A 22,966-nucleotide genomic window follows, 5' to 3' on the forward strand; every position below is an offset into this window, starting at 1 on the left:
CTTGCACAAACTGGCTTTATTCTACCTAAGTTGCCCTCCCTCCAGTGTGTACTCCAAAAGAGTGTTTAGTGCAGCCGCTCACCTTGTCAGCAATCGGCGTACGAGGTTACTTCCAGAAAATGTGGAGAAGATGATGATCATCAAAATGAATTATAATCAATTCCTCCGTGGAGACATTCACCAGCAATTGCCTCCAGAAAGTACACAGGGATCTGAGATGGTGGATTCCAGTGGGGACGAATTAATAATCTGTGAGGAGGGCGATGTACACAGTGAAAGGGGTGAGGAATCGGAGGATGATGAGGTGGACATCTTGCCTCTGTAGAGCCAGTTTGTGCAAGGAGAGATTGATTGCTTCTTTTTTGGTGGGGGTCCAAACCAACCAGTCATTTCAGTCAGCCGTGTGGCAGACCCTGTTGCTGAAATGATGGGCTCGTCAATGTTTTTCTTTTCAATCTAAGCCCCTGCAGTTTTCTGTAAGAATCTGCTTCGCTATGATGATCAACAAGTCACAAGGGCAAACACTCAGGGCTGGAGGCGTAGATCTTAGGACCAGCTGCTACAAGCATGGCAAAGGTGTCACTATCATTGGTGACACCCAGAGAGGCAGCGAGGGAGATTGTAATGCAGTGCGCGCAGATAAGCAGCGCAATGGTAAAATGGAGGCATGGTCTCATAGGTAGGGGTGTGGCCTGTTGGCCTGAATCTCCATTTTGTTGCTCCGGGTATCCCGGGGGTTGAGTGCTGCACCCGGGGACTAGTGTGTGAGTGGTGCTGGCTCCTGCACAGTGACAGAAACTGGGTGTTGCACGTAATGTCACAGTGAAACACCCATATTCTGTCACTGAAGAGGAGCCGGCACTTTGGTGTCACCCCCCTTGGCGGGTGACACTCGGGTGTGGGCCGCAACCCCGTTGTGATGCCACTGACCCATGGGAAGCTTTACGTGGCTTACCCATGTGTTAGTAGCCCCAAGCATCTTTTGTGTTAGTCCCTGAAGAAAAACTTCAAATATTTACAAATAAATTTTGTAATCAATGGGCCTAATTCAGTAAGGATTGCAAATTCTGCTAAGTAACAGAATTTGCAATCCTTTGGTTCGCATGCTGGGGCCACCCAGCATGCCGCCTCCCTTCTTGACCACGCTGAAATTGCAGTCGCAGTGCAGTTCAGCGTGATCATAAAAAATGGGTTAGCCTCCTGTTGGTGCAGACTGTATGTGTGCGCAGGAAGCCGCCACCATTTTTGTGATCGCAGCTGCTGCATGTGATGTCATGCAACCGCTCTGACCACGCCTCCTGTTTCTCCGTTGCCGACCCCATTTTGAAGCCCTGACCACGCACCGCTCCATCTCCGACTTGGAAATGGAGTGTTGCTGACCCCCCCCCCCCAGCACCAATTGACAGTCAGAGGCGATCGCATTAACTGCGGGGTGCCGCAGAAAATGCAGGCGCATGCGTATGCTCTTAGCAATTTTTGCAGTTGGACTGCTTATTGCGATTGCAATCCAACCTGAATCAGGCTCTATTACCTATCACAATGCACTGCGGGTAGTACAAAATGGGGTTAATATAAGAGAAAACCCCCCAGATCTGTGCTCCTTAACTGTCCCTGGTGGCTAGTGGAGCGGCTGCCCAGTAATCAGTGTCCACGCCAGTGCGCACATGGCCCGCCCCCTACAGCCACGCTGGATCACGATATAGTGTGGGCACAGAAGTCCCTTACCTCCCTTTCATCAGCGGCCTCGTGATCCCGGAGGGCGGTGTGTGTGTGACTGACCTTAGGAAGAAACCGGAGCCTCCGCTGCAGTGACCCAGCAACCAGGGCGCGGGAGTATACTGCGCCGCTGGGAGTGATGGAGCTGCAGTAAAGATGTCTATTAGACCTAGCCTGCTGCAGCCCTTGTAGATTCTTATAAAAAAAAGTTCTTCTTGTCTTGTCAAAATTAATAGCTAAGAATAGGCTGCCTGAGGCAGCCCCCTCTTAAGTGGCCTGCTACTGAAGGCACCAACTACAAACTGAGCTCCCTGTTCATGGAAGCGAGGTTATAGAGGAGGGGGCGCTGAGCATCTTGGGAACAGTCAAAAGCTTTGAGCCTGTTGGTGCCTCAGATCAAGATCCTACTCTACACCCCAATGTGAATCCTTGTGGAGTCCAGTGTACCCCACAGAAGAAATGAATGTGTCACACCCATTGGCAGCAACATTAGAATAGCTGCTGATGGGCACAATTGAGAAAGGAAGGGGGGAAAACATTTGAATCCAGCACATATATGTAATTTGAATATGTAATTTGTACCTTCCTACTTTAAAATGTAATGGATGAACCTCACCCTGTGAGAACTATCTTCATGATCAAGAGATCTCATACGCAAGAAAAGCATGTGCTGGGATAGGGCTGTGGAGGGCGGCTGCTCGGGCACACACCCGTCAAGTTAAGGAGATTCAACTGAGGAAGCACAAGGGAACTGCAGGGAGACCACATATTTTCAGATGAACATGAGAGGGCGGAAGGCTGCCTAATACTGAAGCACCCTCAAACATCAAACCATATGCAACAACTAGTACAAGCATTCCTGGGGAAAGGTCTGCAGCAGACGGATTTGCATACGGTGATGTCATCCAAGCAATGGGCATAGTTGGCTGCAACCCTCGTCTGCATATGAAAAGAGAAAATGGTCACGCAGGGCATGGCGGCCTTTGTGGGGTTGCGCTTGGATGACCCCTAGATCGCTTTATACACCCCCATCAGTGTGGGGCTCATGTTGGCCATGCCCAAGCCCCTGAAGCATTCAAGCTGATTTCTTGCAGCAGCTGGACCCAGTAACAGCTCCAGAGTTGCTCTACAAGACAAGTAAAAGGGTGTGAGCCCTGCAGCACCACCTGTAGTTTGCATACACACATATATAGGACAGCATCTCTTATATGCCCCAGGGGCAATAAAATAGTAGCCTTATCTAGGGTATCCGTCCAAGCCGCTACAGCACTACACACCCAGGCCGACGCAATTGCCGGTCTGAGTAAGGTACCTGAATGTGTATAAATGGACTTCAGGGTAATCTCCTGTTTGCGGTCAGCAGACTCTTTGAGGGTAGCCGTATCCTGGGACGGGAGGGCTACCTTCTTGGATAAGCGTGTTAATGCTTTGTCCACCCAAGGGGAGGATTCCCATCGTAACCTATCCGTTGATGGGAAAGGGGAATCCTTTTGGAAATCTGCAGGAGATTCCCAAGCTTTTTCACATAACTCGTTCAGCTCGTGTGAGGGGGGAAAGGTTACCTCAGGCTTCTTTCCCTTGTACATATGTACCCTCTTGTCAGAGATAGGGGGCTCCTCTGTGATGTGCAAAACATCTTTTATTGCCATAATCATATATCAAATGTATTTTGCCAATTTTGGCTGTAACTTTGCATCATCGTAATCGACACTGGAGTCAGAATCCGTGTCGGTATCTGTGTCAACAATCTGGGATAGTGGGCGCTTATGAGACCCTGACAGTCCCTGCGACTTAGGATTAGGCATTGGTTGAGACCCTGACTGTCCCAAAGCTTCTGCCAAGTCTAATCTTTTGTGCAATGAGTTTACACTAGCATTTAAAACATTCCACATATCCATCCAATCAGGTGTCGGCGGAGACACCACGTTCATTTGCTCCCGCTCCTCTCTAAAATAGCCTTCTTCCTCAGACATGTCGACACACGCGTACCGACACACCACACACACAGGGAATACTTTTACTGAAGACATTTCCCAAACAAGGCCCTTTGGAGAGACAGAGAGAGAGTATGCCAGCACATACCCCAGCGCTATATAACCCAGGAATAGCACAGTAACTTAATGTTTGAACAATCGGTGAGGGGGAACATCTTGAAACCCCAGTTTGTACCCTTGGGACACTATTTGTAAAACACACGAGTCCATGTCCGAATGAATCCAGAACTGACTGAAGAGTTTTAGACGTGCCCCCACTGGTGCGGGCTCCTGCAAGAGAGCCCCAGCGTCATGCAGTGGATTTGGCAGAAGCAGAGGATGATCTCTGCTCCTGCGATCTTGAAGAGGATGCAGACCTCTTCTCTCTTCTCCTTCCTCTACCTGCAAAGAAAGGGGAATCTTAACTTCTTGCATATCTATTGGGCCGAAATGACTGCATCAGATAATGATGCGTCTTCACCTGTTGGGAGGGAACATAGGGCAAGAAGGTTGACTTACCTGCGGGAGCTGCCGAGATCAAATTAACTAGGCAGTCACCAAACAAGGCTTCACCTTCATAGGGAAGAGACTCCCTTTCTTCTTGGAGTCAGCATCAGCATTCTCTTGGTGAATCCACAATGCCCTCCTATCCGACACTGCCATGAAATTGGCCCGTGAACTCAAGAGTCCTATATCCCTTGCAGTCTCACGTAAGTATGCTGCAGTGTCCTTGATATGATACAACGTAAGGAGTATCCCATCTCTCCAGGGTATCTATATCGGATGACAAGGTATTCGACCAATTCTTGAATACTACTACTCACCCATGCACATGTAATGGCAGGTCTAAGTAATGTACCCGTGGTTACATAACTAGAAATAATGTAGCTTCCTGCATACAATCCGCTGGATTTGTGACAGGGCCCTGTGCAGAACAGGGGGTGACTCCCACTTTATTCTGTCCGCGGCGGGAAATGAATAAACAACCAGAATCCTTTTGGGGATTTGAAACCATCTTGTCGAGCTGGCCCAGACTTTCTCAAACAGAGATGGAGGAACGTTACATCAGCTTTCATTATATATCTATATATACATACATATAGACCCCTTTGTCAGGAACAGCAGGGTCTTCAGTGATTTTAATATGTCCTTAATATCCACAATCATGTACTGAATGCTCCTTGCCAATATTGGATCTAATCAGGAAACATTATGGTCGACATAAGTATCAGTATCCGTGTCAGTATCAGTGTGTAGTAACTGGGCAAAATAACATTTTTGCGACCCAGCGGGGCCTGAGGGAAAAGAAACATAGCCATGAATATCACATCTATTCTCTACGTCTGTGTCTGGGACACAGATTTAACCAACCTTACTCTGATATTACTGAAACATTTACCCAGTCAGTTATTGGTGGTGCCAACAGGGCCACCATCATATGTCTGCATTCCTAATATAGTTTCCTCTTGGGAAAAACATTCAGCCACCGACATGTTGACACACATATACCAAGTACCCACAGACACACCGGCTTATGGGGGACAGACCGTCAGTAAATCTGTCAGAGGGACACAGAGGATTTTTCAGCTCACAATCCAGCGCCAAAAGTACACAGTCTGGGAAATAATAAACTCCATAGTGATAGACTTGTAATGCTCTAAAGATGTTCTGGTGAGGTGAGGAAGAAGCCCCGCCGCTGTAATGGCGCGTATCTGTCCCGCTCAGAAATAATTAATTACGCTAGCGGGGTAAGGACAGTGCCCAGGCACTAATGTCCACTTTTTCCAGCCTTTTGTGAGGAATTTATGCTGCCCAGGGTGCCCCCCCCCCGTGCCCTGCACCCTGCAGTGCCTGTGTTTGTGTGGGAGCATGGCGCGCAGCGTTCCGCTCGCTGCTCGGTACCTCAGAATGCCGTCACTGAAGAAGGAGTCTTCTGTTCTTCTGCTACTCACCTGTCTTCTGGCTCTGTAAGGGGGTGACGGCAAGCTGCGGGAGTGTGCATCTAGGCGTACCCAGCGATCAGCACCCTCAGGAGCTAATGGTGTCCTGTCAGCCTGAAGCAGAGCCATTGAACTCACTAGAAGTTGGTCATACTTCTCTCCCCTAAGTCCCACGAAGCAGGGAGACTGTTGCCAGCAGCCTCCCTGAAAATAAAAAAAACTAACAAGTCTTTTCAGAGAAACTCAGTAGAGCTCCCCTGTAGTGCATCCAGTATCACTGCGCACAATACTAAAACTGGAGTCTGGAGGAGGGGCATAGAGGGAGGAGACAGTTCACACTATTTGAAAGTCTTAAAGTGCCCATGTCTCCTGCGGATCCCGTCTATACCCCATGGTTCTTAATGTGACCCCAGCATCCTCTAGGACGTATGAGAAAACAAATAATGCACACAGGAGGAGGAGAGAACTAAGGAAGCTATAAGGAGAAGAGGGGAGGGAGGGGGGGTTGAAAGGTAAGGTAGTAAAGGCATATTGGATAAACTACAACCTTATACATATTCATTAATGTACCAGTAGTTAGAAGTAGAAGAGCTCTAACAGAAACCACAAAGCTTATCTAAAGCCACACCACACTGGATATGCCCAATCTCATTTGATTTTTGAAGCAAAGCAGTATTGGACTTTGTTAATACATGGATGGGAGACTGCTTGGTAGTATCAGATTCTTTAGGTGTTTTTAAACTACCAACACCATTTTCTTGGTACATTTAATTTTTACATGTATTCTTTTATGTACCTGAAGTTAGAAGTAGAAGAGCTGTAACAGAAACCACCAGCTCATCTACAGCCACAGCACACTGGATTTGCCCAATCTCTCCTGATCATGGAAGCTGAGCAGTGTTGGTCCTGGTTTTAGTACTTGGATGGGAGACCACAAGGAAATACCAGGAGCTGTGTGTATTTTTACAATACTAACACCGTTCTCTTGATGCATTCCATTTTGAAACATTGGGGCAGATCTATTAAGCCTGGCGAACTGATAAAGTGCAAGGTGATAAAGTACCAGCCAGTCAGCTCCTAACTGTCATTTTTCAAACCCAGCCTGTGACATGGCAATTAGGAGCTGATTGGCTGGTACTTTATCACCATGCAAATTATCATTTCACCAGGTTTAATAAATCGGCTGCTTACTCATTTATGTACGAGTAGTTAGAAGTAGAAGAACTCTAACAGAAACCACTAAGCTCATCTACAGCCACACCACACTGTATATGCCCAATATCACCTGATTTTAGGCCTGGTTTGTTCTTGGATGTGAGACCACCTGGGAATACCAGGTGCTGTAGGTAGTTTTATACTACCAACACCGTTCTCTTGATGCATTATATTTTGAAACTTATTCATTGATGTACCAGTAGTTAGAAGTAGAAGTTAGAAACAGCAAAAATCATCTACAGCCGCATCACACTGGATATGTCCAATCTCATCTGATGTTGGAAGCTAAGCAGTGTTGTGCATGGTTAGTTTTTGGATTTCAGGTCCTGCCTTCTGGTTTGGCCACGGCAGCTCGGAAATTCACCAAGGTCATGGCCGTGATGACGACCCTTCACCATCGGTGGACCAGGGAGGAATCTCTCCTCCCGATAAACATTCTGGAATTGCGGGCAGTGCTCAATTCATTGACACTGGCCCTGCCTCTAGTACAGAACAGGCCTGTTCAATTACAATCGGACAACGACACCACGGTAGTGTACACAAATCATCAAGGCGGCACTCGAAATTGCATGGCAAAGCTGGAAGTATCAAAAATCCTCAGTTGGGTAGAACGTCATCTGCCAGCAAGTGTTCATTCCCGGAGTCCTCAACTGGGAAGCGGATTTCCTCAGTCGTCAGTACGTTCACGCTGGAGAGTGGAGAGGCCGCAGCAGAAATTTCTGCACTGGTGTCAGTAGGTGACTGAGGCAGGGATGACTGGGAGATAGTGGGTGACTGAAGCATGTATGACTGGGAGATAGTGGGTGACTGAGGCCGGGGTGACTGGGAGATAGTCAGTGACTAAGGCAGGGGTGATAGGGATATAGTGGATGACTGTGGCAGGGGTGACAGGGACAGTAGGAGACTGAGGCAGGGGTGACAGGGATAGTGGGTGACTGAGGCAGGGGTGATAGGGTGACAGTGGGTGACTGAGGCAGAGGTGACAGGGATAGTGGGTGACTGAGGTAGGGGTGATATGGAGATAGTGGTTGACTGAGACAGGGGTGACAGAGATAGTGGGTGACTAAAGCAGGGGTGACTGGTATAGTGGGTGACTGAGGCAGGGGTCGCAGGTATAGTGGTTAACTGAGGCAGCGGTGACTGGGAGATAGTGGGTAACTGGGGCAGGGGTGACAGGGAAAGTGTGTGACTCAGGCAGGGGTGATAGGGAGATAGTGGGCAGCAGATCACTGCCTCGCTGACAGCAGCACATCCCTGCTTCACTGACAGCAGCACATCCCTGCCTCATTGACAGCAGCACATACCTGCCTCACTTATAGCAGCACATCCCTGCCTCACTGGCAGCAGCAGATCCCTGCCTCACTGGCAGCAGCAGATCACTGCTTCACTGACAGCAGCACATCCCTGCCTCACTGGCAGCAGCAGATCCCTGCCTTACTGACAGCTGTATTTAGGGCCTAATTCAGACCTGATCTCTGCTGTGCATATTCACACAACAGGAGATCAGGTCTGAAGTGTGTGTGTGTGTGTGTGCTGGTGCCGCAGTGCACCGGCACATGCCAGAGATGCGATCAGCATCTCTGCCCAGTGAGCGCATCTGCCAACACATACTTATCTTGCATATGAGATCTCTTGATCATGAAGATAGTTCTCACAGGGTGAGGTTCATCCATTACATTTTAAAGTAGGAAGGTACAAATTACATATTCAAATTACATATATGTGCTGGATTCAAATGTTTTCCCCCCTTCCTTTCTCAATTGTGCCCATCAGCAGCTATTCTAATGTTGCTGCCAATGGGTGTGACACATTCATTTCTTCTGTGGGGTACACTGGACTCCACAAGGATTCACACTGGGGTGTAGAGTAGGATCTTGATCTGAGGCACCAACAGGCTCAAAGCTTTTGACTGTTCCCAAGATGCTCAGCGCCCCCTGCTCTATAACCTCGCTTCCATGAACAGGGAGCTCAGTTTGTAGTTGGTGCCTTCAGTAGCAGGACACTTAACAGGGGGCTGCCTCAAGCAGCCTATACTTAGCTATTAATTTTGACAAGAAAAGAAGAACTTTTTTTATAAGAATATACAAGGGCTGCAGCAGGCTAGGTCTAATAGACATCTTTACTGCAGCTCCATCACTCCCAGCGGCGCAGTATACTCCCGTGCCCTGGTTGCTGGGTCACTGCAGCGGAGGCTCCGGTTTCTTCCTAAGGTCAGTCACACACACACCGCCCTCCGGGATCACGAGGCCGCTGATGAAAGGGAGGTAAGGGGCTTCTGTGCCCACACTATACCGTGATCCAGCGTGGCTGTAGGGGGCGGGCCGTGTGCGCACTGGCGTGGACACTGATTACTGGGCAGCCGCTCCACTAGCCACCAGGGACAGTTAAGGAGCACAGCTCTGGGTTTTTTTTTCCTATATTAACCCCATTTTGTACTACCTGCAGTGCATTGTGATAGGTAATAGAGCCTGATTCAGGTTGGATTGCAATCACAATAAGCAATCCAACTGCAAAAATTGCTAAGAGCATACGCATGCGCCTGCATTTTCTGTGACTGTCAATCGGTGCGGGGGCGGGGGGGTCAGCAACACTCCATTTCAAAGTCGGAGATGGAGCGGTGCGGGGGCAGGGCTTCAACGGAGAAACAGGAGGCGTGGTCAGAGCGGCTGCATGACATCACATGCAGCCGTTGCGATCACAAAAATAATAAGTTTCCCCATCTCACGATCTGCCTCCTCACCCCCACTTTCATCTCTACAGCACACGCGCATATCATACAAGATCCCATCATGCGTACGTAGGTCTGAAATGCAAGAGGGAGGTTGGGGGGAGATTGGCATGCGCCAGCAACACCACACAGCTCACTGTGACCACAGTGGAGAGGCGCTGCAACAGGACAATACACCAACCTCGGAGCAAGGAACTGCGTCGGTCAGGAGGAGAACTATTTCAATAGCATAAAAAGGTTAATGCGTCCCACCCTATGGACACCAGACTCATCAAGTCACTGTTGCCAGAGTCTCATACAATGACTCTGAACCTCTAAGCACACTATTTGACTGTCCACACCCTGCTGTGCCTATTACCCATCTCCTCCACCACCCTCAACACTGACCCACACATCATTCACCCACAAAGATACAATAAAGGTAGTTTGGATAAATTAGCTAAATGAAATGGATTTAACCAATTTATCTAAATGACCATTTTTGGATGTTTTCCAGTGTTTGTGAGCAAATGGTCAATTGTCATTTGCTGCCACATATTAGCATAATTTTGTTTCAACTAGAAAAAAAAATTGGACAGATAATCTAAGTGTGGATCCAGTTTAAAGGTCCGTATTCACGGCCCGATTTTGGGGAGAGATGTGTGCTGAGCGAACTGCTCAGCACACATCTCTCCCCCCGCTCAGCACAGCGTGATGTGTGCTGAGCGTACGGGGGGTGGGGGGGGTGCTCATTTCACCCCCTGTGTAGGGCATTCTGTGTGTATCCAGCTTAACAGGTGTGAGCATCATACAACTACTGACTTGCGAGTAACTATACAGCAGCTCCATACCTTGTGACTTGAAGAAACACCAGTTAACCCCGGGAATGCTGCAGTCAAAGCAACAATTCCTCTTCTTACATTCCGCTGCACTTATTGTGGGGTAGCCGCAATCCCTTCTGCTGTACGGTTCCACATTACATTGTTTCTTGTCACTTCCTGTTGATGCAGTAAGGAAACATCCAGGAATTACAGCAGCTTAGTTTTTTTTTTTTTTTTAACTGGGGCAATTTAGCTAGATCACAGGGCAATTTAGCTCCTTTGGTCCTTTTTTAGGACCAGTTAATCAGACAGTTGAGCAAACTGAAAAACAGCTAACAGGAAATTTCCACTTAAATGGTATTTTCTAATCTTATCTGACCATGACTAAGAATAAAGGATACAAAAGATAAACTCTTAGAGCCATGGACCTTATCCATGTTTAAGCTCCATCAAATCTGTAATCAATAGCACTACATGCTCCCACTTTACCACTGTACCATATACTCTACCTGTGTTTTTAAGGTAAAAACACCATTTAACCCCAGTGACACTTGAATTAAAGCAGCAGCCTCTGGAATAGCATTCCTTAGCATTAATCCCAGGAAATCTGCAAACTTCACGCTCTTTGATAGCCATGCTACATAGCTGTTTACTTGGATGGAGCAGAGAGCACAACATCAGGACATAGGAAATATTACAATGCATGATAAGAAAGGTGTGAGCTCTACAGCAAGGCCTCTAACCCTTTGCCAGTGCCAAATACATAGGGCTTAACTCAGATCTGATCACAGCAGCAAATTTATTAGCTAAAACCATGTACACTGCAGGGGGGGGGGGGGGGTGTATAATATGTGCAGAGAGAGTTAGATTTTGGTGCGGTGTGTTCAAACTGAAATCTAAATTGCAGTGTAAAAACAAAACAGCCAGTATTTACCCTGCACACAAACAATATAACCCACCTAAATCTCTCTGCAAATGTTATATCTGCCCCCCCCCCATCCCTGCAGTGCACATGGTTTTGCCCACTAGCTAACAAATTTGCTGCATCTGGGAATTACAGCAGCTTAATATTTCTTTTTACAGAAGGTTCAGCAAATTAAATTATTTAGTGAAATACTGTAATCATAACAGTTACAGGGATATTGTAGGTAGATTTATTGTCAGTGGATAAATGTAAAAATTAAACCCTTAGGCATAGTTCCAAAATGCTGTCATTGCAATCCAGATTTTAAGGATATCATGCTTGAGCACAGGTGACTTAATTAGAACTTTGGTCAATGTGAATTAACCATTGGACTCAACCATGGTTATCCTTAAAACCCAGGGGTCTATTTAAGATCGATCTTAATCGATGTTGGGCTTCCAGGTTGAAAAAAACACACACATTTACTAACATTTTAAAATGTATATAAAAAAAATCATCTGTTCGTAAATGCAGTGCACATGGTTTTGCCCAACTGCTAACAAAAATCCTGCTGCGATCAACTCAGAATTACCCCCCATGGCTCTCATTCCGAGTTGTTCGCTCGCAAGCTGCTTTTAGCAGCATTGCACACGCTAAGCTGCCGCCTACTGGGAGTGAATCTTAGCATCTTAAAATTGCGAACGAAAGATTTGCAATATTGCGATAAGACATCTCTGTGCAGTTTCTGAGTAGCTCGAGACTTACTCTGCCAGTGCGATCAGTTCAGTGCTTGTCGTTCCTGGTTTGACGTCACAAACACACCCAGCATTCGCCCAGACACTCCTCCGTTTCTCCAGCCACTCCCGCGTTTTTCCCAGAAACGGTAGCATTTTTTCCCACACGCCCATAAAGCGGCCTGTTTCCGCCCAGAAACACCCACTTCCTGTCAATCACATTACGATCACCAGAACGATGAAAAAACCGTGAGTAATATTCCTAACTGCATAGCAAATTTACTTGGCGCAGTCGCAGTGTGAACATTGCGCATGCGCATTAAGCGGAAAATCGCTGCGATGCGAAGAAAATTACCGAGCGAACAACTCGGAATGACCACCTATGTGCACTGCAGGGAAGGCAGATTTAACATGTGCAGAGAGAGTTAGATTTGGGTGTGGTGTGTTCAATCTGCAATCTAATTTGCAGTGTAAAAATAAAGCAGTCAGTATTTACCCTGCACAGAAACAAAATAACTCACCCAAATCTAACTCTTTCTGCACATGTTATATCTGCCTCCCCTGCAGTACACATGGTTTTGCCCAACTGCTAACAAAATTCCTGCTGCGATCATCTTGGAATTACCCCCATCGATTGATGTTTTCACACTGCTCGTGTATATAAGACATAGGGCCTAATTCAGTTTGGATCGTAATACGCGTTCCAACCGCAAAAACTATGAAGAGGATGGGGGCATATACGCAGGGTCCATCCTGTGCGTGTGCCTACATTTTCTCCGGGTGCCCCGCAGAAAATGCGAATGCCTCTGCCTGTCAATCAGTAGAGGGCGTACCTTCGCAGGTATATCGCGATCATGAGCCATGTCTCCCATTTTTGTCATTATAGGTGCTCTGTGAGCTGCTGGCCATGCCCCAGCCCCTCTGTCTCCCGTGAATAGACATTGAGGCTTATTCAGACCAGATCGCTTCAATTTATTTTCACCCAGCGGGCAATCTGGTCTGCACTGCACATGCGTATGCGCCACAATGCGTAAGTGCGACGGTCCGGAGATCACAAGAAGATTGACAAGAAGAGGGTGTTTGTGTGGGTGGCATCTGAATGTTTCTAGGGAGTGTCCGGAAAAACACTGGAGGGACCCGGCGTTTTGTGGGAGGATTTGTGACGTCACCTCAATGGCTGAGTAAGTGCTGAGCTGTGCAGCTCTTGTGCACATGTGATCACACACCTGCACAGCAAATTTTCCCTTCCGCTGTAGGCGGCAACTACCTGATTACAGGGATGCAAAAAACACACCCTAGCGATCAGGTCTGAATTACCCACAATGTGCATATTTGCAGAGCAACAAGCTACAGGGAGCCTTCCACCCCCCCCCCCCCCTTCCCCATGGGAAGGGGGGGGGGGGTTGTTTGGGTTAGCTGGACATTCCCCAAAAAAGTGACTGTCCTGCAAAAATTGGGATAGTTGGGAGGTATGTTCAAAAACATTTATTGTTTTGCATGCAGGGTAAATACTGGCTTCTTTGACATTTAGCCACAAATGCTGCACAGCTGAATTACAGTATTACACTGCAATTAACAGTTATGCTAGGACATTCCCCCTCCCAAATCTACCTCTCTCTGCATGTTACATCTGTCCCACAGTGGCGTGCGGTGAGGTCAGTGGCTAGTGAGGCACTACAGCCATAATGTCCGCCGAATCCTGCCGATGACCCTTAGCCAATGCCCGCTACTGCCTCTGAGCCGATACCCGCTGCCACCGCCAATGGCTTACAAACCCACAATCAACTGACCCAGCCCTCCACCACTAATTTCTATCTCAGTCCGATGCCGCCAATGCCCGCTGCCTGCCTGCTCATTGTTCTCGTTATATATTATACATTTAAAAAAAATAATAATGAGTGTTTGGGACTGGGAAGGGTGAGGGAGGAGGACATGAATGCAATTTTGTTGTCCAGGGCTTCCATTAACTTAAAGGAGAAGGGTCTGAATGGGTTAAAAAAAATGCGTGAGGTCTCCCCTCCTTAGTATAACCAGCCTCAGGCTCTTTGAGCCGGTCCTGGTTATTTAAATACTGGGGGAAAAATTGGACAGGGGTTCCCCGTATTTAGACAACTAGCACCGGGCTCTTAGACCGGTCCAGGTTCCAAAAATACGTGGGACAATAGATGTAGGGGTCCCCCATATTTTTAAAACCAGCACCGGGCTCCACTAGCCAGAGAGATAATGCCACAGCCGGGGGATACTTTTATGTAGGTCCCTGCGGCCCTGGCATTACCCCTCCAACTAGTCACCCCTGGCCGGGGTTCCCTGGAGGAGTGGGGACCCCTTAAATCAAGAGGTTCCTCCCCTCGAGGCACCCAAGGGCCAGGGGTGAAGCCCGAGGCTGTCCCCAGCACCCCTGGGTGGTGGGTGCCGGGCTGATAGCCATGTGTGTAAAAAAAGAATATTGTTTTTTCGTTGTGGAACTACAAGGCCCAGCAAGCCTCCCCCGCTTGCTGGTACTTGGAGAACCTCAAGTACCAGCAGGCGGGGAAATAACGGGCTTGCTGGTACCTGTAGTTCTACAACAACAAAAAATACCCAAATAAAAACACAAACACACACAGCGTGACAGTAAAATTATTGAGACAGGCTGTAGCATGTGGGTGCATGTAACCCTATAAAAGTGATGGATTGGGTGACTATTACAATACCCACTGTTGCTGTCTGAAAAATGATGGATTTATAGATTGCTCTGCCGAGACATGTTTTTTTCTAAAATGCACCACAGGTATGGATGGATAGTATACTTGACGACACAGAGGTAGGTAGAGCAGTGGCCTACTGTACCGTACTGCTATATATTATATTATTTATTATTATTATTATTATCCTTTATTTATATGGCGCCACAAGGGTTCCGCAGTGCCCAATTACAGAGTACATAAACAAATAATCAAACAGGAAAACAGCAACTTACAGTTGACGACAATATAGGACAAGTACAGGGTAAATAAACATAGCTACATCAGCAGATGACACTGGAATAAGTATCAGGTGGCAGAAGACTGCTGGATTTGGTGCAGCTGAAGATTATTAAAGTAAGAAAAGAGTAAGCACATGAGGGAAGAGGGCCCTGCTCGTGAGAGCTTACATTCTAAAAGGGAGGGGTAGACAGACAGGGGTGAGACAGATGGGGTACATAGAGAGCATGGAACAGAGGTTTAGGATGAGATTTGGCTGGGTTTGGTGAAGAAGTGGGTCTTGAGAGCGACAGTTGGAGATACGAGTGAGGAGAGTAGGGGAGAGGTCTGGAGAGGAAAGATAGATTTGAGTGTCATCAGCATAGAGATGATATTGGAAACCAAAAGAACTAATGAGCTTACCTAGTGAGGACGTATAGAGAGAGAAGAGAAGAGGACCAAGGACAGAACCTTGGGGTACCCCTACAGTTAGTGGAAGTGAGGGGGAGGTGGAGTCATGAGAGGAGACAGAGAATGAACGGTCAGAAAGGTAGGACGACAACCAAGAGAGGGCAGTGTTACGCAGACCAATGGAGTGAAGGATTTGCAGTAGGAGAGGATGGTCCACAGTGTCAAAAGCAGCAGAGAGATCAAGTAGAATAAGTAGAGAGTAGTGTCCCTTAGATTTAGCAGCATGGAGGTCATTGCATACTTTTGTAAGGGCAGTTTCAGTGGAGTGGAGAGGACGGAAGCCAGACTGGAATGGGTCAAGCAGTGAGTGTGAGGAAAGAAAGGAAGTAAGGCGGTTGTAGACAATACGCTCAAGGAGTTTGGAGGCAAAAGGGAGGAGAGAGATGGGTCGGTAGTTGGAGAGAGTGTTTGGATCAAGGGTAGGTTTTTTAAGAATAGGAGAGATGAGAGCGTGCTTGAAGGCAGAGGGGACAGTGCCTGATGAGAGGGAGAGATTGAGAAGGTGGGAAAGATGGGAACAAGCAGAAGAAGAGAGGTGGCAAAGGAGGCGGGAGGGGATAGGGTCAAGTGGGGAGGTGGTGAGGGGACAGGAACGAATGAGGGCCATGACTTCCTCTCCAGATGCATGGGAGAAAGATGACAGAGTTGGTACGAGGGATGGGGAGGGTTGGTAAGGGATGGGAGAAGGCTGGTTACTGATAGTCTGGTGTGATGTGATGTCCTGACGTATGGAGTCAATTTTGGATGTGAAGTAAGTGGCAAAGTCAAGAGCAGAGAGTGAGGAAGGGAGACGAGGTGGAGGTGGGCAGAGGAGTGAGTTGAGAGTGGCAAAGAGGCGCCGGGGGTTGGAAGACTGGGAGGAGATGAGGTTCTTGAAGTATGACTGTTTAGCAAGAGAAAGGGCAGCACTGAAGGATGAGAGCATAAGTTTGAAATGGAGGAAGTCTGCCTTAGAGCGTGATTTCCTCCAGTGTCGCTCAGCAGTACATGAGCATTTTTGCAGATATCTGGTGCATTTGGTGTGCCAGGGTTGAGGTGTTAATTTGCAAGGGTGAATAGTGGTTGGTGGGGCAACAGAGTCAAGAGCAGAAGTAAGGGAAGCATTGTATGTGGAAGTGGCTTGTTCAGGGCATGAGAGAGAGAGAATAGGAGAGAGAAGTGAGTCAAACAGGGAGGAAAGGAATGTGGTGTCAATAGCTTCAATGTTACGCTTAGTGATGGTAGCCTTAGGAGGTAGAGATGGGGAAGTCGAGAGAGATAGGTTGAAGGAGAGCAGGTGGTGGTCAGAGAGGGGAAATGGGGAGTTGGAAAAATCAGAAATATCACAGCGGTGAGTGAAGACCAGATCCAGTGAGCTCCCATTCACATGGGAGGGTGAGGAGGTCCACTGGGAGAGACCAAGTGAAGAGGTGAGGTTAAGGAGTTTAGAGGCAGGGGATTGTGTGGGGATGTCAATAGGGATGTTGAAATCGCCTAGGATAATGGTGGGAATGTCAGAAGTGAGGAAGCCAGGAAGCAAAGTTGTCGATGAATTTGGAAGCAGTGCCAGGGGGGCGGTAAATGACAGCTACTCTAAGATGGACTGGTTGGAAGAGGCATATGGCGTGGTCCTCAAATGTAGAGAATATAAGGGATGGTTCTGGTGGTATGAGTTGGTAGGAGTAACTAGAAGGTAAAAGGACCCCAACACCACCCCCATGGCGACCCCCAGGTCGGGGTGTGTGTGTGAATGTAAGGCCCCCAGCAGAGAGAGCAGCAGCAGAAGTAGTGTCAGAGGGCGTAATCCAAGTTTCAGTAATGGCTAGTAGGTTTAGGGAGTTGGAAATGAAAAGGTCATGAGTGGGGACCAGTTTGTTACAAACAGATCTGGCATTCCAGAGGGCACAGGATAGGGGGTATGAGTTTGTGGGAGAGATGTGAATTAGATTTTCAGGGTTGCTGTAGAGATGAGGTGGGATTAACTTTGAGGGCAGGGATGATGAGAGAGTAGTGATGGTACGGGTACCTGAGCTAGGAGGGGAAACTGCAGGAGGTGGGCAGGGAGGGAGGTCAGTGTGATGTGGATGGGGGTGTGGGGAGGTGACAGGGAAGGGAGAGAGGGAGCAGGGCTGAGTTGTGGGGTAGCAGGACCATGGGGCAGAGGTGAATGAAAGTGGGGTAACAGGAAAGGTGGGGGAAGGAAACAGAGGGATGGAGGGGAGACAGAGGAGGGGAGAGAGGAGGAGGTGGAGGAGACTAGTGGGGAAGGATAAAGATACATTATTAGGTAGACACTGAGTGATGTGGGGAGTATAAGAAAACCTTGACTTAGTGTTAAGTAGGTAAATAGGTTGAAGTAGTGGAAGTAGGAGAGGAGACTGTAAGGCAATCCGAGCAGAAGAATTGCAGAAATGCAGGTGAGAAAAGCAGTGTAGGCTCAAGGGGTGTAGATTTAGTATGAAATGAGTCAAAAGCGTAGATAAAGTGGGTGCAGAAATGTATTTGGAGTGTAAGAAATGAAAGGATTGTGAGAGGTTTAAGAAGCAATGGTAATTATGTTAGATGTTTTAAGTGTTTGCAGGTAAAATTGCATTGGTGCAGCTGTGCTTAAAAAACAAAATTACAATTATACAGATACAGGCATTTGTAGGTGAAATGGATGGTTTATGAAATGTCCAAGTAAGGTAGTTCTGTGCTATGTAATCAGATGCAACAATCAGGAGGTGAGTGATCTGAGGAGTAAGTGACTCACATTTGTTATTAGTTCTTCAGTTTTCTTTGTTTTGTTAGATTGGTGTGCTTCTGTTTTCCTTCTTTTTCACTTCGATTGAACGCTGATTGAACACTGCTGTTATGTGTCAATTTTATCACGCTTTGATAAAAATGCACGCTTAGATCAATAAATGCACAGCCAAATGGCTTTGCACAGCCTACACCATTGGACTTAAGTAGAAGACTATTACAAGTGAAACCAATAATTGAAATCTGTAACCACACCCCACCCCCTCAAATGCCAGGCAATAAATTACCTTAAAAACAACAACCAGGCATTCCACAAATATTAAACTGGGTCTATATCATTCAAAACTTTAAAAAAGTACTTCAAAATCACATACTATGCAATAATGTTTCAATTTGCATTACCCAGCAGAATTAGCTTTGCATATATAGATATAGTGCAGCAGAATATATTGGTGGTTGTAGTCAATTGTAATTACCTGGAGGTGACAAGAAGAGAAGAAACGTCAATTCACAATCGATATCAGCTGAAGATAAATTAATGCTGATTGAACACTGCTGTTATGTGTCAATTTTATCACGCTTTGATAAAAATGCATGCTTAGATCAATAAATGCACAGCCTACACCATTGGACTTAAGTAAAAGACTATTACAAGTGAAACCAATAATTGAAATCTGTAACCACACCCCACCCCCTCAAATGCCAGGCAATAAATTACCTTAAAAACAACAACCAGGCATTCCACAAATATTAAACTGGGTCTATATCATTCAAAACTTTAAAAAAGTACTTCAAAATCACATACTATGCAATAATGTTTCAATTTGCATTACCCAGCAGAATTAGCTTTGCATATATAGATATAGTGCAGCAGAATATATTGGTGGTTGTAGTCAATTGTAATTACCTGTAGGTGACAAGAAGAGAAGAAACGTCAATTCACAATTGATATCAGTTGAAGATAAATTAATGCTGATTGAACACTGCTGTTATGTGTCAATTTTATCACGCTTTGATAAAAATGCACGCTTAGATCAATAAATGCCCAGCCAAACGGCTTTGCACAGCCTACACCATTGGACTTAAGTAGAAGATATTACAAGTGAAACCAATAATTGAAATCTGTAACCACACCCCACCCCCTCAAATGCCAGGCAATAAATTACCTTAAAAACAACAACCAGGCATTCCACAAAGATTAAACTGGGTCTATATCATTCAAAACTTTAAAAAAGTACTTCAAAATCACATACTATGCAATAATGTTTCAATTTGCATAACCCAGCAGAATTAGCTTTGCATATATAGATATAGTGCAGCAGAATATATTGGTGGTTGTAGTCAATTGTAATTAACTGTAGGTGACAAGAAGAGAAGAAACGTCAATTCACAATCGATATCAGCTGAAGATAAATTAACGCTGATTGAACGCTGCTGTTATGTGTCAATTTTACCAAGCTTTGATAAAAATGCACGCTTAGATCAATAAATGCACAGCCAAATGGCTTTGCACAGCCTACACCATTGGACTTAAGTAGAAGACTATTACAAGTGAAACCAATAATTGAAATCTGTAACCACACCCCACCCCCTCAAATGCCAGGCAATAAATTACCTTAAAAACAACAACCAGGCATTCCACAAAGATTAAACTGGGTCTATATCATTCAAAACTTTAAAAAAGTACTTCAAAATCACATACTATGCAATAATGTTTCAATTTGCATTACCCAGCAGAATTAGCTTTGCATATATAGATATAGTGCAGCAGAATATATTGGTGGTTGTAGTCAATTGTAATTAACTGTAGGTGACAAGAAGAGAAGAAACGTCAATTCACAATCGATATCAGCTGAAGATAAATTAACGCTGATTGAACGCTGCTGTTATGTGTCAATTTTACCAAGCTTTGATAAAAATGCACGCTTAGATCAATAAATGCACAGCCAAATGGCTTTGCACAGCCTACACCATTGGACTTAAGTAGAAGACTATTACAAGTGAAACCAATAATTGAAATCTGTAACCACACCCCACCCCCTCAAATGCCAGGCAATAAATTACCTTAAAAACAACAACCAGGCATTCCACAAAGATTAAACTGGGTCTATATCATTCAAAACTTTAAAAAAGTACTTCAAAATCACATACTATGCAATAATGTTTCAATTTGCATTACCCAGCAGAATTAGCTTTGCATATATAGATATAGTGCAGCAGAATATATTGGTGGTTGTAGTCAATTGTAATTAACTGTAGGTGACAAGAAGAGAAGAAACGTCAATTCACAATCGATATCAGCTGAAGATAAATTAACGCTGATTGAACGCTGCTGTTATGTGTCAATTTTATCACGCTTTGATAAAAATGCACGCTTGGATCAATAAATGCACAGCCAAACGGCTTTGCACAGCCTACACCATTGGACTTAAGTAGAAGACTATTACAAGTAAAACCAATAATTGAAATCTGTAACCAAACCCCCCCCACCTCAAATGCCAGGCAATAAATTACCTTAAAAACAACAACCAGGCATTCCACAAAGATTAAACTGGGTCTTTATCATTCAAAACTTTAAAAAAGTACTTAAAAATCACATACTATGCAATAATGTTTCAATTTACATTACCCAGCAGAATTAGCTTTGCATATATAGATATAGTGCAGCAGAATATATTGGTGGTTGTAGTCAATTGTAATTACTCAGCAGAATTAGCTTTGCATATATAGATATAGTGCAGCAGAATATATTGGTGGTTGTAGTCAATTGTAATTACCCAGCAGAATTAGCTTTGCAAATATAGATATAGTGCAGCAGAATATATTGGTGGTTGTAGTCAATTGTAATTACCCAGCAGAATTAGCTTTGCATATATATAGTGCAGCAGAATATATTGGTGGTTGTAGTAAATTGTAATTACCCAGCAGGAGCTCTACTGCACTCAACATCACCAGTGCTCACAATATATATAATGCTATATACTATGCCATAGTGGTGCTTACTATATAACACCTCCTACTGCGTTCCCCCTGGCAATGAGCATGACACCCAGAGAGTGAAACCCCTGGCAATGAGCATGACACCCAGCACGTGAAACTCTTGGCGTTGAGCAGTTTTTGTAAAAGTAATTAGAAGCTTTACTGTAGGGCATAGTGTATCACAGATATTGTGGTGTGTGACATAATATGTTCCAAAGGGCATTAATGTGTGGGGCTTAACATGGTGGAAATTACTGTACTTTTTTCCCTGTTGGTCTGTTGGTGCAGGGTCAAGAACTAGGGTGTAAGGTAGTCTTTGCCTGCAAGGCTACGCTCATTTTATGGAGACCATACCCATACATTTAAGTGTGGCATATACCTGCGCTTGCTCGCGGGGTGAGAACATCTCCCTAATTGAATTCAGCGATATGAATAGAGGTTGTGCAGCAGCCACAGAAAGGGTTAATCTCTGCAGCTTGTCACTAAATTACATTGTTGCAATTTTAGCTGGGAGCTGCAATAATTACTCTAATACATAACACAGCCAACACTTCTATATTCACACAATATACTGCATGGTGAATATAGAAGTGGTGCTTGCTAAACAGCACCTCCTACTGCATTCCACATCACCGCTGGTCACACTCATATCAGGCCCATAATGCTGTATACTATGCCATAGTGGTGCTTACTATATAACACCAGGTGCTGTGCAGTGGTCAAAACACACTAACTGGTCCCATGCTGTTGTTGAACTAAAGGCCTATACACACGATGAGATTCGGTCTATGCTAATAGGTTTAAAAAGGTTACATAAAAGCTACTTTATGTATTTATTCATTAAAGTTTTTAAGTTGTATTTTACAACCATACAATGATATGATATATAATGTATCGTATAATCATTACATAATGTTGATGGCATTGAATTGTCTCTGCCTTGACTAGTGGCAGCAGTGGCAGCAGCTTCAGCACTAGGTGGAATTGTCTCTGCCTTGACTAGTGGCAGCAGTGGCAGCAGCTTCAGCACTAGGTGGAAGTGGATCTTGATCTTTCCCTATTTTACCCTCCACCTTTTTGTTCTCCATTTTTTAATGTGTGGAATTATATGCCAGTAATATATCTGGAATTAGACGGTGGTAATGTCTGGAATTAGATACCACTAGATAGATACCAGATATCACTGTGACTGGAATGATGACATATGCACAGTGACAGGACACTACCACAGCACCCTACAGCAGCCATATGCGGCACAAGACACTGGAGTATTAGTAATGTACTGTAGTATACTGAGCACCACAAGACAATGAGCAGTGATACGGAGCACTGATGAGATTACCAGAACTGACACTGAGCAGCCAGATGCAGCACTGGACTATTAGTAATGTTCTGTAGTATACTGAGCACCACAATGCAGCACAAGACAGTGAGCAGTGATACTGAGCACTGATGAGGATACTAGAACTGACACTGAGCAGCAAGATGCAGCACTGGACTATTAGTAATGTACTCTAGTATACTGAGCACCACATTGCAGCACAAGACAATGAGCAGTGATACTGAGCACTGATGAGGATACTACTGAGAACTGACACTGAGCAGGAGAGACACACACTACAATTTCATCTTGCGCCTCTTTTTTTATTTATCTTTGCATCATGTGCTGTTTGGGGCTATTTTTTTAAGTGCCATCCTGTCTGACACTGCAGTGCCACTCCTAGATGGGCCAGGTGTTTGTGCTGCCAACTTGGGTCGCTTAGCTTAGTCATCCAGGGACCTTGGTGCAAATTTTAGGACTAAAAATAATATTGGGAGGTGTGAGGTGTTCAGAATAGACTGG

The sequence above is a fragment of the Pseudophryne corroboree genome, unplaced genomic scaffold (genome assembly GCF_028390025.1).
Source record: "Pseudophryne corroboree isolate aPseCor3 unplaced genomic scaffold, aPseCor3.hap2 scaffold_814, whole genome shotgun sequence".
In the NCBI taxonomy this organism is placed as follows: domain Eukaryota; kingdom Metazoa; phylum Chordata; class Amphibia; order Anura; family Myobatrachidae; genus Pseudophryne; species Pseudophryne corroboree.